Raw genomic sequence first — 16,154 nt, forward strand, 5'->3', positions numbered from 1 at the left:
AGCTTTTGACTATGACTTTTCACAAGTTACTACACAAAGAGAAGCACAGAAGCCAGCTATTAGATGAAAGGCAGAAAGCATACACTTAGTCTTCTGTAACTTCTCCGAGCACCTGGTGTTCTGCTTACGATTCAGTGCCTGTAGAAATACCTGTCATAGCTGGCAGTTACAAATATGCTTGTGGCAGCAGGAAACAATTGGCTCAAACTCCACTCGTTTTATTCAGTCAGGCTTTCTCTGAGGTTTGCTTTTTGTGCCAATGTGAAAGAGAATTAAGTGCTCCATAAGGAAAGTAAAAGATTAAAACTTACCAGTTTTACCTACAGAACCACAAAACAGCATGTGCAATCACAATTAGCAAAACACACATGATAAGATGTCTCAATTTCTCACCACAACAAGCACCGCAAGGACCAAAACCAACTCCTCCCACAGTTGCAGCCTCTGCAGTTTAGCTCTGACATGGAATACAATTCTCATACTTACATCTGCTTGCATGCAGGGTTTATTTTGCACTGGGTTTTGCTGCAATATTTGTATGACTACATCAACAGGGAGGCTGCAAAATGAAGCACTCCAGTAGTACCTGAATTCACACCGCATTCATTCAGCCGCTTTTCTGCGAATTAATATACCCTGGGAGGTCAGTGTTTCTTCCCCAAGGATCTTGCTTCATGCAGCAAGAGGGCAGCCAGACACAGTGTCATTACTGGAGATGAACCATCAGGGTTGCGTCACTCAAGAATCCCACCACTGAAAACAGCAATTTTCTATTGCAGTCAAATCAATTCCCTTTATAAACTTCAAGCTCATTGCTCCTGGTTCTTCTATCAACCCGTCGCCATTTCTCAATCTTAACATTTGCTAGCTATTTTCCTAGAGATATTTAAGTGACTGCAGTTGCTAAGACAACGGCTTCATCAACACCAGCACCTCAGCTCATCTATCTTGGGCTTCCCTTCCATTCACCATGACTTCTAGGAAATCGGCTGCCAGAAACAGTAATTGTGAAATCTGGCTTTTTTTTTTTTAAACTCTAGTAGCCTTTGAGATCTTCTGTCCTAAGAATCTCAAATTCCTTCCATAGGAACAGATTTGTTTTAATTATATCCTGAGAAGTGAGGTTTCGTGTAAAGCTGGAAGAAGTCTGATAGTTTAAATTCCAAGGCACTGAGGCAATGAAGGGGAAGATGTGATCAGAGGTATACATCCAAACCAGGTTTATGCATGCCTATGCTGTAGCTTTCAATAACTCACTGAAGTCTTCTTCTATTTTGTTTTCTGTTACCAAGAAAAGCAGAGTGTGACTCAATATTTCTTACAATACTTAAACTCAGCTAGGCCTTGAAATGCACACCCATACACATGTCTTTTTAAAAAGACACCACAGAACTTCACAAAGAAATTACTAAGTGGATAATCCCCATAGCTATATGCATGTTTTAACTAAGTGACGTTTAAGCTGTCAGACCCTCACGCCACGGCAGCCAGAAAATCTGGTGGCCAATTCAGCTGAGGTCTGCAAGCAGCTAAGTTCTCAGAAGATATAATACAGTTTCTAGGAGTTTCACAACAGTAAAAGTAGGGAAGTAAGAGCCTGCACAGCACTTCCCCTCCCCCAATCCATCTATGTTAGACCCAAAAAAGAAGGCATCACAACTTCAAACACAACAAAAGCTTTGATCAGAATTTACATCATATAAAATATGGGATAAGCCAACACAAACAGTTAAGCCAGGTTTGATTAAGCTCTACCACCACCAAAGCTGCCAGCATCTTTGTACCGCTGGCATTTGAAGCCATATGAGAGCAGTTTCCCAAGTTTGTCTCCATGGCCCTCATTACTGTGACTTACAGATCTACAGCTGCAACTGTACTAGCTTTGCATTAGCGCGGATACTGGTAGCGGTCTAACCATGGCAACGTGGGATTAAGCACGGTCTGCAAAACCAACTCGTAAGCTAGGTCAATTCACAACTGGTGTTAAATATCATGCTGTAGCTACCAGACCACTACTGTGCTTGAGACAGGTCGAATGTGCCATTGCTGCAACACACACACATTTAAACACTGTAAAACACTACAAAATTATCTCAATGGTTTAGTACTGTGAACCTTGGTGGTTTGCCATGGTTGACATAGTGTCATTGGAGAAAAGCCCCAAGTATTCCTTTCACTGTACCTATTAATACAAGGCTAAAACTAGAGCAGGAAAAGACTTTATATTCTGCCTGAAACTCAAACTCTACATGGCAATCACATTAAGCTGTGACCAAACAATTTTTTAGCAAATAAGTGTTATACAACAGCATTTATAAGTGCATTTATAATTAAAGCAAAAAAGCGTCTGCAGTTAAAAAACATCAGCTTTCTTTATAAAAGGAAAGGTACCTGCAGGTCAGTTGTGCTGTAGTTTTCTATTTAAAGTGCTTGCTAAGTGTAGAATTTGGCTTTCTGCCCATGTGTTTTAAGCTCAGTGTTGTGGCATAGCCTGGGTAATTGCACTTTGGGTGACAAGCACAACAGAACTCAGAGGCATGTCAGAAATATACTTTAAACCTCGTCTTAACTTACTAGAACCAAATCCTGCCGTTCGAAAGTGCCGGCTCCACGAAGCACCATGCCAGGCTGTTTCCCTGGCCATGCTATGGAGCTGCAAGCCAGTTCACACTTCCACATTTGACATCAAATCCCACATGCCTGTTTCACTATGCTGAGAGGCTTTATTTTGAACCTAATCTTCAAAGCGCCGGAGAGAAGACCTGGGGTGGCTGTAGAAGTGCACAAGGAGCTGGAGCAATTAAGATGGTAAAAAAAGAAATCCCAGAGGTGGGAGGTAAAAAAGCTGGGTAGCTCTGAAATCAGTGCAGATCCCTCTGACATTTCAAATGATGAGGCAGCCAATGCATAGCTTTGCCTCCTCCAACGAGAAGTTTACCCAGATTCTCCCCGATACACTCTTTCTGAGAATTATTTGTGAAGCCTGCATAGCATACATCTCCCCCAGCAAGCCTACATACCCAGGCCTTGACTTGATGGCTTTCTCTTCAACACTAGGAATGTCCCCCTCCTCCCCCAGGTTAAGTTACACAACCCCAGCTTTATTTTTTGCTCATAGAGAATTGCTGCAGCTGCCTCACAGACAAAGTCTGTGCAGAGGAGTGCTACTTGTCAGTACATCAGGATCTGTGCCGGGGCACTTCAAGAAATTGCTCAGGTTTTTATTTTTAAAAAGCAGGAATAAGCAGAAGTTCTTATTCCAAAAATCTCTTTGCTTTTGCACTTAAGCAGCCTGAAAGCTACTCACTTGACAATTTCTTCAGCTATTCTAAATTTAAATACTGCACTTGTAAACATACAAGTTGAATTTGTTTTGAAAGAAAGCTTTCCCATGTGCTATTTATAAAGCAAAATGCTTCCTACCTACAGATTTAGTCAACTATGCTATTATAAGATATACCCATTTTACATAAAAATGTTAGTTTTATCCAGGATAATGAATACAAGCCCATTACTGATAAAAGACTTCTAGTCCCTATCCTATTCTCTAAATTATACTGCCTCTTACCATTGTCACGGAACATTCTGGCCCTACCTTACATTCAAAGCTGTACAAAGCCCCTGTACTTCTACATGACTCTTCCAATCCTAGCCCTATGTCCTTCAGATAAGGACCTCTTACATTCACCAACATATCTAGAACAATGCATTGCATTGGCTTTCTCATCCTGTTTGTGTAGCATCCGCAGACTATTCTCGACAAGTGCCACGCTTCACCCACACAAAGGCCCTAACAGATGATGAATTCTGGATTGTGCATCCGTTTCACCGAGTCTAACATCAGATCATAGCAATTCACATTCAGAGTAAATGTGACACAGCAATATTTAATAGCTTTACCAAACAAAGCTCAACTAAATATGTACCAAAAAAAGCTTGTTGGCTGCTACCTAGCATAAGACAATACTTGGTTGGCCATAAAAGCATCTAGTAACAGACACCAACCTTTCTTGGAAGAAGCTGATCTCCCATAACCCTCTTATTTCAACTTGACATCATCTAGTTATTAACCTGCAAATTAAGATCCAAATTCAACACACCAGCCAAGTATTAATAGTAGGCTTTAGGCTCAGACTAATTTTTGTCATCCTCAGTTTTTCTGCATTAACACAGTTGCACCAGTTACGTATCACATAAAAGTAACATAACAAAACTGAAGTCCCTTCTGAGAATAGGGAATCTCTCGCCCAGTGCCACTATCATGTTCATCTGCCATAAAACATCTCCTCACAGTAATTTTTTTTAATAGAAAGAGATTTAGAATAGAGTTTAGATGACAATACAAATCCCACTATTACAGAGTTTATTCCAGGAAACATACTGTATCTAGTCTTTTTCCTAGAGTACAGAAGTCACTGCTCTATACTGAAGATAAGGGATGAAAAACCCCAAACTTGAATTCCCAGCTATGAACTAATGCATGCTGAACAAAACAGCTAAGAGATCCCAAATAAACTGGTGCATGAAAGAGAAGGATACAACAGAACTGATGCAGATGCCAACACCTGAAGAGTTTCTTTCTGTCCACTAACCTCCAAGTAGAGCTTTGCTAGATTTGCTGAAGTATAACTCACAGGCTCTCCCTAGCATCACTAGCAAGCTTACTTTTGTTTTAATAGCGGAAACTAGCCATCTTAGAAGTCTTGGTTAGAAGTAGGTAGGTCAAAAATACTTCACTGTTCTCCTGGAAATAGGTGAAAGTCATCCACATGCTCAGCAAAGATCATACCTGCAGAGGGGAACATGAAACCGAACAAGGCTGAGACACTAGGAGCAATAATCAGGTAACACATGGTGACCTTATGTCAGCCCTCAGGCATGCCCCAAAGTACAGTCAGTCCAGTATAGGAAAAGAGATGAAGGAATAGAGAGACACCCAAGGTGGGCTTGGATTCCCAGAGACTCCAAGACAGATGCAGAGGTCTGGTAGCATCATGATGACACATCTTATGTGGCCAAGCATACTAGAACCTTCCTCTATGCCTCTGCCATTGCACAGAGCTGACCCCACAGTATGTGGCATTACCTACTTGGACAGCAGGCAAGATCTCAAGTATGGTGCACATGCTGAAGACATGCCCATGTCACATTTCCTTGCATCCCCTTGAGGCCTGGGAATAGGGAATGCCATGCTTTGGGATGGTTACTCACTACCCTTACCCCAACCTGACCTGATCTACCACTTAGCAACACACCTACAACTCCCAGCAGGAAGCTTCCTGGCTAAGCTAGGCAGCACATACCTACAGCAGCCAGCCTGCCTGTGGTCTCCAAGGACACTACCATTAAGCAGCATGGCTTTTCACAGCTTTTGTTGATTGCCAGCATGTTACTTAATTGTACCTTGCAGGCAAAACATGGTTCCCAGTTGAAGAGCCCAAGCACAAGCACATCACTCACACCAGAGACATGAATCAAAGTGAACAACTAAATACTTAGTAGGTATGGGATAAGCCTGCAAACTGGATGAAAATTAACAATGATCTGTCCAAGTTGAACCTTAAGTGGGCTGCTTTGAATCAGTGAAATCAGAGTATCACCTCTAACAGCACTAGAAGCCAGACTTATTCCGTAACATCCAGAAGAAAGCAGCCAAGACCAGCAGCTGCCTTCTTACCCCATCCTTAGGGGCAGCCAATACAACTATGATCTCTTTCCAGCTGCAGAATAGCCATGGATGATACCAGTTCAAGACCATGAACTTGGCTATTCTTGCCATTTAAATTAGATCTCCAGAGTGACATGCCACAATGACCCTGCCGAGGCTGGTCTTTAACTTCTGATGAGTCTGCCCATAAACCTCCAAGGGTCAAACCAAACTTGAGTATTAACAATTTTTCAAAAATAATCCAGCTGATTCCAAAATGTAAAAGCCCAAATGTTCACAGCTTCAGTGAAGTCTACCCCACCTATCCAGCTTCCCCCAGTAGTGCCACTATAACTGCATTTCAGGCCAAAGGCAGCCAAGCTTCTTCTATACAAATTAAAGTCTGCTACCAGCAGGATTTAAAAAAAAAAAATCAGTTAAATTTCACAGAAAGCATATTAGTCAAATTTTGAAGCACATAAGCTTTCAGGTTTCTGGCAGACATTGAGAAATGGAAATCATTCCATATGTTGGTCTCAAAACTTTCATTTTTATATGCTCCAATGGAGATCATACAGCAATATAAAATGCCTACTTTCATTTACAAGTTCTTTCAAAAAAAGAAGCGACAACAGGTCCTCCATAGAGATTTGTTTAAACATGACTTTGGTTGTCCCAAGAAACAGCCACTTGACACTTAGACAATTATACAAGAGAATGTTACCATCATCCACTGAATCTGAACACTAAGTTTTCAACAAGAGTTGAACCTCAGTGCCTTTTTTTACTTAGCATTTTGAATAACATGGCAACAACAACAACAAAAAATGAGGTTAGGCAGAAATACCACTGAAGTGGCAATGTAATTAAGAACAGACAAGGCCTTTTCTTTCCACCTTAACTGCAAAGTACCATGTACCTTCACCTGAAACATTTGGGTACGGGCATTTTGTTACCACAGAAATTACAAATTAAAAGAGATTTAGATAATAGCTACAAGGCACTTAAAAGGTACAGAAGAGACATTAGGCTCTCAAGTTATACTGCTTAATGCACCACTGAAAGGCACTCAGCTACTAAGTGTGGGTACGGTTACTATTCTGGAAGAGAAGTAATCAGGAGCACTGAGATGAAATTCAGTTTTCTTCAATACATTATAAGGAGCCCATTCTTCAATACATTATAAGAAGCCCATTCTTTTAATAAAGGTGAGTGCTTTTAGAGATAGTTATTCTAGCCAAGATAAGCAAACACTTGCACACCAGTGTAGTTTTACATCCATGAATCAGAGGCTTATACAAGCAGACTTTAGGCAAGAACGAATGTGTCTTCACAGAATGCATTGTAAGTCAAAGCTACTCCATCATATGGCTTTCGTTTTGCTAAGGCCAAAGAGGGTGCTGCAAAAGATAATATTATTTGAACCTTTGCGTAGGTCTAACAGCAGAAGATTTCCAGCTACAGAGATGCCTAAGGTTTAATTTAAAAACAAGAATTTCTGCACAATGGACAAGTGTCTATCGCACAAGAGTTGACCCAAGCGGCACAACTGGCTAAACACTGGTCCTTACACTGTTCCAATACTCTGGCAAAGGGTTTTACATCTTAACCCCTCCAAATATTTTGCTACAGTGAATATTAAACACGTTTTAAATACTTTAACTAGGATACATACCTTAACTTGGGGAAGAGTCACATAGCTATTGCAAGCATGTCCCTACTGCTATCAACTTAAATTTTCATCTCCCAAGCAAAAGTCCCTTACCTGAATTTCTAAATTACTTATAATTTTAAGACAACAAAACAGACCAATGGGAGCACATCATGTCATGCTTTTAGTACTAAAACCTTAAGGAGTAAGACACAGCCTGCCTGCAAGGCAGCCTTCTCTTTGTTAATCACAAATACTGTGATATCTGAAAGTGTCACCCACTTAAGACAGCCCCTTTACATTCCCCTTGTCTTCCAAGTGATAGCCTCAATTAAAACAAACAGACATCCAGGAAGTCTTAAGGACACATGTCTTCAAGTCAAGCAAGATTCCAAAATATCCTACATGTACCCCAATTCAGTAGCTTTATCATTTTTCTCCTACTTGTAGGCCACTTTGGGCAAATATTTATGCATTTTTAAACATTTCAGAAAATTTGGAGATAGGCGATCAATCAGTTTGGCTCAGCTTGGCTAACAGTGCTTCAGGCAAGGGTACACAATGCCAGTTATTACTGTTAAACCGACCTGGTGAGATGAGACATTCTCAGTAAGTCACTATGGCAAAAGCTAAGTAAGATTAACTGCAATTCCTCTAGCTCATAATGCTGGATAAAACATTAAGTTTTAAAAATGAAGTAGCACTCTGGAAATAGCAAGCTAATTTTGTGCACGTGCATACGTGTATGCACGCATCTGATCATGTGCAGCCGAAATTATAAAAGGACCTACTATCCCAGTGGGATGGGGGATAGAAGTGAAAAAAAGTAAACCTTGCGGGTTGAGATAAAGACAGTTTAATAGGACAGAAGGGAATAAAATAGTAATAATGATAATGATAATAATAATAGAACTGGAATATATAAAACAAGTGATGCACAATGCAATTACTTACCACTCATCAACTGATGTCCAGTCAGTTCCTGAACAGCAATCTGCCCCTGCCTCAGCCAACTGCCCCCAGTTTATGTACTGGACATGACATCACATGGTATGGAATACCCCTTTGGCCAGTTTGGGTCAGCTGTCCTGGCTGTGTCCCCTCCCAGCTTCTTGTGCCCCTCCAGCCTTCTTGCTGGCTGGGCATGAGAACCTGGAAAATCCTTGACTTGGGATAAGCACTACTTAGCAACAAGTGAAAATATCAGTGTGTTATCAACATTATTCTCATACTAAACTCAAAACATAACACTATACCAGCTGCTAAAAAGACAATTAACTCTCTCCCAGCCGAAACCAGGACAACGCAGTAGACCTAAAGTGCTATTAAAGAGAAGATATCCAGTGTGAATACATCACTATGTAAAACAGCAGGCAGGATAAGCATAAGCTTTCAAAACTGTGAGGTAAAAACATGTCTGAGCTTTTGAGAAGTTACAGATGTGGTCCCACACTCAGACAGTGGTGTAACATCACTGCAATACTGGAGATCTTAAGGATTTACACAAAATTTAAAAAGAACGCCCTACTAACACTACAGAGTCAAAAGTTTGCACTAATTCCTATAATAGGAACCAGATCTAAAGCTACCTACATGCTTTTAGTTACTCTCTCTTGAACAGACAGGCACCAAATTTCAAGAGGCAAAGTTCTTTGCATTGTTATCGAAGAAAAAAACCTCATGTTGTATTCTACCTTATCCAAGGGTCATTCTGTGCAACTCATGGAAGTACAGCCAAACAATGGAAAACTTACACAAACCAACAGTGCTCAATCTTTCCAAATGGAAAGCTTTCCATTTTTATTCTAACAACAGAGGTGGACTGTGCTACAGCTCTCCTCCTGCCATACAACAGAACCTAACTGCATATCATCTTGTATTTTCAGGCAGTATCAGAACTGGAAATCATTATCTGTGCTTCTGAGCGTAGACAATAACCCTACCTGGATCAGAGGAGCCCTAGGGAAAGGACTAGGAGCTGGCTACTATCATTACCTTGCCCTTTTCTCCTGAGGATAGGCTGCTGTCCTAAACAGGCTACAAGCTGGGTGAGTTGTCGGGAGGATTCTCTGGGGCCCACAGAAGTAGCCATCCAAAAAACTACATGAAACAGCAGAGTGAGGGTCAATCAGGTATTCCCCAGGCCTGACAGAGATAACTGTGCTTATGATCAGTGAACCAACATCAGAAAAAGTTTCTTGCCTCCCTGCCTGCAGACAGCTTTAGTGGCTCTTTCACTTTGGAGACAGCCAGCTCTGAATGCAAGCTCTTCAGACCCAGACCACGCAACTCCAGGCTCTATTCACCCGCAGTTCCAAATCCCTTTGCTGCATCACACCTCTGCTTATTAGCATCAGCGATACCTAAAAGCAACAAAAATACAAGATTAAGTACACTGAGAAAGAAGCTCTGTAGCACCTTGCAACGCAGAGGCCTGCAGAAGGCAGCTTTTGTGCTGAGAGTACCACACATTTTTTCCTTGGCACCAAGGAATATTTTTGTGGAGTTAAATGTTCTAACAGTTACATAATTCTAAGTGCTTAAAAACTTCTATTTACTTAATTTTAAGCTTTCTGGGAAGTAGCCTACAATACTAAACATTTAAACATGGTGCTCATTCTTGCCATCAGTCATCCATAAGTAAGTTCCATATCGATTTCCTGCTCTAAACAAAATTATTCCCACATTATTGTAAATTCTTTTGAAATCAAATCACCTGAAAGAAGCTGAGATCCAACAATTCAGAACTTTAAACATCACACAGTTAATTAGTTAAAAAAGCAAGGAAAACAATGCCTTGACAATTATTTAGCCCCCAAATTACAAGACAGAACTAATCACAACACTTGGGCTTTTTTTCCCCCTCCAACTTACACGTCAAGACTTGCTCCTTCAAGTACCAAAAATACCTTATGAAATAAATTGCCTTGAGAACTATCAAATAGCAACTGTAACAATGCAGTTAATTCTTCTTGTTTCCTTTCATGTTAGGTGTATTGGTTTTCCTCTACCCAGCTTAAAACACCTCTGAAGGAGCTTTTAATATTGACTCTTGCTCTATATTAAACATGCTTCTTGACACAGCATACTTGGAGTGGTGGGTTGACCCTGGCTGAACGCCAGGTGCCAGCCAAAGCCGTTCTATCACTCCCCCTCCTCAGCTGGACAGGGGAGAGAAAATATAACAAAGGGCTCGTGGGTCGAGATAAGGACAGGAGAGATCACGCACCAATTACTGTCACAGGCAAAACAGACTCGACTTGGGGAAAATTAACTCAATTTATTACCAAGCAACCAGAGTGGGGTAATAAGAAATAAAAAAAAAATCTCAGACCACCTTCCCTCCACCTCTCCCTTCTTCCCAGGCACAACTTCACTCACGGATTCTCTACCCACCCCCCCCAGCGGCGCAGGGGGATGCGGAATGGGGTTTACGGTCAGTTCATCACAAATTATTTCTGCCACTTCAACCTCCTCAGGCGCAGGACTCATCACACTCTTCCCCTGCTCCAGCATGGGGTCCCTCCCACAGGAGACAGTCCTCCACGAACTTCTGCAATGTGGGTCCTTCCCACAGGCTGCAGTTCTTCATGAACTGCTCCAGCATGGGTCCCTTCCACGGCGTGCAGTCCTTCAGGAGCACACTGCTCCAGCATAGGTCGCCCACAGGGTCACAAGTCCTGCCAGAAAACCTGCTCCGTGGGCTCCTCTCTCCACAGATCCACAGGTCCTGCCAGGAACCTGCGCCAGTGTGGGCTTCCCATGGGGTCACAGCCTCCTTTGGGCAGCCACCTGCTCCGGCGTGGGGTCCTCCCTGGGCTGCAGGTGGAGCTCTGCTCCACCATGGACCTCCCTGGGCTGCAGGGGGACAGCCTGCCTCACTGTGGTCTTCCCATGGGCTGCAGGGGAATCTCTGCTCTGGTGCCTGGAGCATCTCCTCCCCTCCTTCTGCACTGACCTGGGGGTCTGCAGGGTTGTTTCTCTTGCATGTTCTCACTCCTCTCTCCGGCTGCCGTTTCTGTCTGTCCCAGCAACTTTTTGTCCTTCTTAAATATGTTATCACAGAGGCGCTACCGCTATCGCTGATGGGCTCGGCCTTGGCCGGCAGCGAGTCCGTCTTGGAGCTGGCTGGCATTGGCTCTGTCGGGCACAGGGGAAGCTTCCAGCAGCTTCTCACAGAAACCACCCCTGTAACACCCAACCACCCCACCCACCCCCCCAAACCTTGCCACACAAAGCCAATACACTTGGTCAAACCATCCTTCTGGGCAGCACTATGTGTTTAATAATGAAGTTTCTGTTTGTATAATTTCTCACTTGCACCTTCCTTGAAAGGTTGGCTCCCAGCACAACAATACCACTCAACTATAAAACCAAGAAGAATTTCCTTTTTAAAAACAATCAAAAGCTGTGATGCGAAGGTGCACTTGCACCAAACACACAGAGCTTTGAGTAAGCCATCAGGAAACACTTTCTAATAGTTCTGCAAGTATCCTGAAAACATTGCTCAATCAAAGCACTGGGCACAGGTTTATCAACCTGCAGGCTCTGAAGGCCCAAGCATCAAAGAAAGACACTGGATTTCAAGGCAGACACAGAGACTGATCAACGGTCACCTGAGATGGTGAAAGTTTCACCATACACAACCCTCAGCCATTGAAGTCTACCCCAGCTAGCACCTATCATCACCAGATTACAGCTTAATAACTTTTGTTGTGGTGGTCCCCATTTAAGTATCAGCTGCCAAAATTAAAGGTGAAGACATTCTCCTGTCATGTAGCAAAGAACCTGCTCAGCCAAACAGAAGATGCCTATGGCATCAAGCTGGCACTGATGAACTGCTCACACATAGTTCTGCAGATTACAGCACAGTCTGGTTCTCTATTGCTCAGGCACTGCTTGCGAAACCAGAAAAAACACATTCCCATCATTTCCAGACCAATTTAGAACTACCACATAGCCCAGTGGAGTCTGATCTACAGACCTGTCTTATCACACCATGTCCTTCCCAGCTGACCTAAGAAAGAAGGAACTGGCACTATCTGTGACCTGGACATGAAGCATTTAATTCTGAGAAAATTCTTTCCTCTGTCACTTAAAAAAACCACAAATAACTGAATCAGCTGTGAGCAAATCAACATCTTGGACACACAAGGTCTACCCACCTTTCACCCTTAAACAAACTCTGAATGAGTCAGGGACCAAAAATCAAGTTCACCAATGTCCTGCTTTCAGCTGTGAGAGAGTTAGTTTTCTTTTTAGTAGCTGGTGTAGTGTTATGTTTTGGGTTTAGTATGAGAATAACATTGATAACACACTGACATTTTCACTTGTTGCTAAGTAGTGCTTATCCCAAGTCAAGGATTTTCCAGGTTCTCATGCCCAGCCAGCAAGAAGGCTGGAGGGGCACAAGAAGTTGGGAGGGGACACAGCCAGGGCAGCTGACCCAAACTGGTCAAAGGAATATTCCATGCCATGTGATGTCATGTCAGTACATAAACTGGGGGCAGTTGGCCTAGCAGGATCGCTGCTTAGGAACTGACTGGGCATCAGTTGATGAGTGGTGAGCAATTGCATTGTGCATCACTGGTTTTATATATTCCAATTATTTTATTATTATTAATTTTATTATCATTATTATATTATACCTCTGTTCCATTAAACTGGTCTTATCTCAACCCACGAATTTTACTACTTTTCCCGATTCTCTCCCACATCCCACTAGGTGGAGGTGGAAGTGAGCAAGCAGCTGCGTGGTGCTTAATGCCAGCCGGGGTTAAACAATGACAACCTATTGCAGGCAAATACCTGTAGTCCAACACAACTGATTCTGCCACAAACTGGCAATTTCTTGCTGACAGCAGCTGAAAGACAGACGTTTGCTCTTACCACTGGACCTCTTTAGAGGACTTAACATCACTGACCCTGAGCTACTTTGTCTTGACAACAAGGAATGAGAGATAACCAGTGCACAGAATAGCTCAACTCCTTCCTTAAGGGTGGTAATCTGGAACTTAAGCAAAGGGCTGCCCAAAACATTGGACAGCTATTCAGTATAACCAGGAGTAAAGTCACTAGGTAAGGCAAAGGTTGATATAACCTCCTGCAGATGTGCACCTTCAGCTGATCGCATAGCAGGGGGCTTGCAGTTCAGGAGTGCTCCTACCCCTTGCTGATATAAGCTGCTCTTCACACAGTGGTTGCTTCTGAAGGCTGCTGCCCTTTCCATCTAGCTGGGAGGTCCTAAACTGTGAAGTACTGCAGCAGATTTGAGCATGCTGCACTAGTTGATAAAACACGCTTAGATGCTGTGCTTGAATTTTTAAGAAGTCCCTGACTTTACTGCAGCCAGCACTAAGGTATTGATAACCTACCATTTAAACAAACAGTCAGGGGTTCTTGTTTTCTGCTTCAATTTACCAAATGCTAGAGTTACAGGATTAACAACTGAAACCACAAATTGTTGAAATGTTGAACCAGCTTTTAACAGCAGTAGCTCCTGTCAAGGAGGTGCAAAGAGAGCACTTTCCTCATTTCAGTTTATTCAGCTAGTTCAACAACCCAGAGAGAAAGGTCATATTTCTCCAAGAATAAACAAGGTGCCAAAAGCTGATACTACCAGCTCCAAGAGCTCCATGAGCACAAATCAAGCATTTGTATTCTCAGTCAACCATCACTAACACAGTCTTTATTAAGGTCACATTAAACACAGGTTTTCCTCAAAATATTTATACTCGAGCTTAACTAGGAGCCTTCCTACTTTCCCTCCAGTCCCTACCCTCAAACCACACCTCAAGTGGAAGAAAATTCCCAAACTCTCATCATCACAAAGTTTAAAAAAAGTTATATCCTGTAATTGCATATTCCTAATCCTGCTTACCTCATCTTAGGAAACTAAAAATACAGAAGAAGATGAAGCTAGACATTTCATCAAGCCAAGAAATCTGAAAAATAAACCAGATGCTGATCTCAACTAGTGCTCACCTTATATACACTATGAATATATCATAGAAGTGACCCCACCAAATAAAGTTTAGGGTATTAATCTTACCTCTAAACAATTCAGTAAGCCAAGTCTAACACATCTAAAGGTTTATTACCTGAAGGCCCAATACAAAGAAAGACAAGAACATCACTTCCCAGGACAAGATGACTCCTTCTCCCTAGGGAGAGAATGAGGGTCTAAGACCACTTTTTCAGTGGCTCAGAACTTAGGATGCACAACCAAAGATCAGATGCTACCAAAACAAAAAACTACCAGGCCCAGCTCCTCATGGAGGAAAGACGAGACAGAAACAACACATAACAGACTCCAGCCATGCCGCTTGAAGGGAATCCCTCTGCTGTGGGGGGATAAAGGCATCATGAGACCTTAGGCTCCCACTCTCAAAGTACCACAGGATCAGTCAGAAGAGTTTAGAAGAAAGGCATGACAGTTCAAGGATGTCAAGTACCAAAAAAGATAGCACATTCGTAATATTGAGGCAAGGCAACTGGCAACCTTGCCTAAATCTACGCTTGTTAACACGCATCCCCAGATTATTTTGCAGGCTGCTCCAGCTTCTTTCCAGGAACCATCACAAACATACAGTCCAGACAGCTCCCAGACCAAACAGAAATATTTTGATCCATTGTGATTTCTTTGAAAAAAATGGATGAGCAATGTAAGTGCAGGAAGAGGTCGCCAAACCATTTGGATGTAAAAATGACCCAGTTACCAACCAAAGACTAGAGTGACTTCCTGAATAAGTAATAATGGAGGTGAGTCTAAGAATATACCTATCACACCTACATGAGTAAGCCAGCCAACTCATTACAAAAGGCAAGCCTTGTGCCAAAGCCTTCCCTTCCTTCAAAACAATGAGGTCAAGCTGAACGTGACTCAAATCTATTATTCCCCAAGCTACAAGTTATTTTGGTTTTGTGGAACAAAGCTCTTAAACCTTGACCCGGAGAGGCCAAGAGGCACTGAAGATGCATGTTAGCCAAGCAAAGGGATCATCCAAAAATTTCTTCAGTTTGACGGAAGCCAAAGGGCATGGAATGGGAGATGCAGGAGCCACTACTAAAACAGTTAACTCTGGGAGAAGCGAGCTGAAGGGGACAATATTTTGACAGAGCCCAAGTGGACATCAAGTGCAAAGGGGTGTGCCCAATGCAATATCTTCTGCAGGCACCGAGGTTTTTTGGGTTTTTTTTAATTGCTGCTTTTAAGAAAAACGTGCCATTCCTCCTCCTCCAGCTGTTTTGAGAACTTAAGTCAGCTCCCTTCAGTTCCTTTCTGGGATGGCAGTGCCAGATTTCTTGCTTACTGTATTTACAAGAGGGGAAATAACACCCACAAAAGTTTTTTCGGATTAACAGGAAGCTTGAGAGAGGAATTGAAAGCATTTATCTACCTTCACCAATTATGTGTTGCCGTAGCCCTTTGAAGGCTGCCCTCTAAAAGTTTGGAGAGGAAGAAAAGGAAAACGGAGGCGGGGGGAAATCATCGTGAACACCAGTCCTGAAGCCCATGAGGTTTTGAGGAAAACAAAATTACTTTTTTTTTTTTTTTTTAAACCCTGAATTCATCAACCTACACAGGATCCTACCGTGCGGCCAGCGAAGCGATCGAGGGATGGCTGGGAAGCCCCTTACTTTGAAACAAACACAGGCAGCCCAGAGCCGAGCGGACAGCGTGGGGCGGAAGGGAGAAATTCGCACCCTGCCATGAGGTGCCTGCCTTTCTTTGGGGGGAAAGCAGGGAAATAACAGGACGAAGGCGGCCGTGGCGCGGCCCCCCGCTCCCCCAGAGCTCACCCCGAGGGAGAGGGGAGGGCAGCTCCCGCGGGCCCCAGCCAGACCGCCCCTACA

General features: G+C 42.8%; 1 protein-coding gene across 1 annotated transcript in view; it reads right to left on the bottom strand.

Annotated features, from left to right (window-relative positions):
• UBE2R2 (ubiquitin-conjugating enzyme E2R 2) overlaps window positions 1–16,154 on the bottom strand; it is a 55,866-nt gene that overhangs the window by 39,440 nt on the left and 272 nt on the right. The window lies entirely within an intron of this gene.

The sequence above is a fragment of the Haliaeetus leucocephalus genome, unplaced genomic scaffold (assembly GCF_000737465.1).
Source record: "Haliaeetus leucocephalus isolate CR32 unplaced genomic scaffold, Haliaeetus_leucocephalus-4.0 Scaffold142, whole genome shotgun sequence".
Taxonomy (NCBI): domain Eukaryota; kingdom Metazoa; phylum Chordata; class Aves; order Accipitriformes; family Accipitridae; genus Haliaeetus; species Haliaeetus leucocephalus.